The sequence below is a fragment of the Nothobranchius furzeri genome, chromosome 14, assembly GCF_043380555.1.
Source record: "Nothobranchius furzeri strain GRZ-AD chromosome 14, NfurGRZ-RIMD1, whole genome shotgun sequence".
NCBI classification, from domain to species: Eukaryota; Metazoa; Chordata; class Actinopteri; order Cyprinodontiformes; family Nothobranchiidae; genus Nothobranchius; species Nothobranchius furzeri.
Genome location: NC_091754.1, coordinates 16778429 through 16780637, shown reverse-complemented (window position 1 = coordinate 16780637; position 2209 = coordinate 16778429). Strand labels below are relative to the sequence as shown.

General features: G+C 39.6%; 1 pseudogene; it reads left to right on the top strand.

Annotated features, from left to right (window-relative positions):
* Nucleotides 1-1650, top strand: LOC107396240 (uncharacterized; annotated as a pseudogene).
* The last annotated feature ends 559 nt before the right edge of the window (nt 1651-2209 follow it).

Sequence of the window (2209 nt, the reverse complement as noted above, 5' to 3'; positions counted from 1 at the left end):
CAAAGTTAGATCTTGCCTGTCTGGTTCCTTTCAAACACCCAGTCTCCTTGGTGAAGACCAGGGGTGACGATCCAAACCAAAGATGAATTATCTAACATGGGCTTCTATTAATGGGCCTCTTGGGATTCTAAACATCCTAGCTAATGCATTCTACGTCTTCTGCATGGTGTCTCCGTGCCTGAGTGAAGTTGGCCCCCCCACCTTCTTCAAATCCAACAAAAGTGGTATCAAACCATTGTGCTACGTTTGTGCTGGTTTGTGCTGCAAAAATTTTCATTTGTGCTACTATCATTTTAAAGATATTCATTAATATCTTCAAGACAGAAGCAGCACAAACGACAATTTTAGCAGCACAAACCAGCACAAATGTAGAACAGTTGATTGACACCAGTTTTGTTTGATTCCATTAATGTGGGGGGGCTGGTTGACCTCTGATGACCTCCAGAAATTTTTATTAATATCTTTAAAATGATAGTAGCACAAACGAAAATTTTTGCAGCACAAACCAGCACAAACGTAGCACAATGGTTTGATACCACTTTTGTTGGATTTGAAGAAGGTGGGGGGGCCAACTTCACTCAGGTTGTCTCCGCTTAATGGAGAAAAGATCAAGCAGCCTCTGAAGCTCCTTCTGGCCCCCCTGGTTGTCAGCACAATCATTTACCCGCTGATCATTGTTGGAGTTCTTTTCTCTGGAGAACAAAACGAAAATGACAGGATCACTCAGCTCTCACTTTTCATCTCGCTCTACTGTTGGTCCAGCAGCGTAACGTCATCCGTGTGGTTGAATTTTTTTTTACTACACGCAGATCGTGCCGGCACAGAAAGCTCATTTCATTTGGATTAAGAAGAACATAAAACCGATCATCTTCAGCATTTTGACAGTTGAACATTTGTATAGTTGTGTCGATTTTACTGTAGCACTTTTGGATTCCAGCCTGGGCAGCTTTGAGTCCAATAACAGTTTAATAACGGAGTATACATGCATGCATGTACCTGTGAACGATCCCGTGGAGCTGTATCATATTCTGATCTCAATACAAAAGTCTCACTTCTATTTCTCATTCATTGTCATGATGACATCCAGTGGCGCCACCGTAGTCTACCTGTGCAGGCACATGCGGCGAATGGTTGCTAATGGACAGTCACTTTCTTGCCCTCGGTTCAGCAGCCAGGTGAGGGTCACCGTCACGGTCCTCCTTCAGGGGTTTCTTATCTGTTTTTTGCGGTGTGGCGACAATACACGTTTGTTTCCCAAGACGTTCGTTCTACATTCACCAGTCCTTACATACGCTCAACAGTCGTCAGCTTTTACATGTCTGGCACCACATTCAATCTGGGAGCTGGTCAGGCAGTGTTCAGACAGCAGCGGACGTCTGGAACAGAGCAGCTGCTGCAAAGCCCTGACAGCAAAACAAACGGAGACAAGAAGCATCAGAACCAGGTGATTGGTCGAAAACAAGTCAAATCTTTGGTGATCTTCCACTTGATATTAAACTGTCACCTTCACTACAGGTTTTTAAGAGTCGTTTGAAGACTCATTTTTATCGTTTGGCTTTTATGTGACCTGGTTGTATGCGTTTATGCTCCTTGTTTATATTTGGTATGGTGATTTTATGTCTGTATTTTGTTTTTACCTCTTTTTTATTGCTATCTGTGTTTTCACTGTGTTTTATGTTCAGTGCCTTGGGCTCCTGCAGAGGCAGTGGAAGGCACTATACAAATAAAGATTGATTGATTGACTGAAATATTTGGTGATAGCTTAAAAAAATTGAAAAGTTTAATTCTTTGATTTATTTATATCTTTTTTTTGCAACAATAGAATGTGCAGCACATTCATGTTAAACAATAGAATGTGCATGTGCCAATAGTTTATTATATTTAACAGTTTGGTGTATTTCCTTTCTTTTGTCTTAAGAAAGAACCTGATTTTGTGCTTCACTGGTATTAATGGGCTAAAGATTTAATGCAACAAATATACATGTACACACACACACACACACACACACACACACACACACACACACACACACACACACACACACACATATATATATATATATATATATATATATATATATATATATATATATATATATATATATATGTAAACAGACATCGGAGAGTCTTTCATTTAAAAAGAATCAGGTTTGTTGAGTGGATTGTTCATAAATTTAAATGAATGTCATTTATGTTTAAATCGTACTAT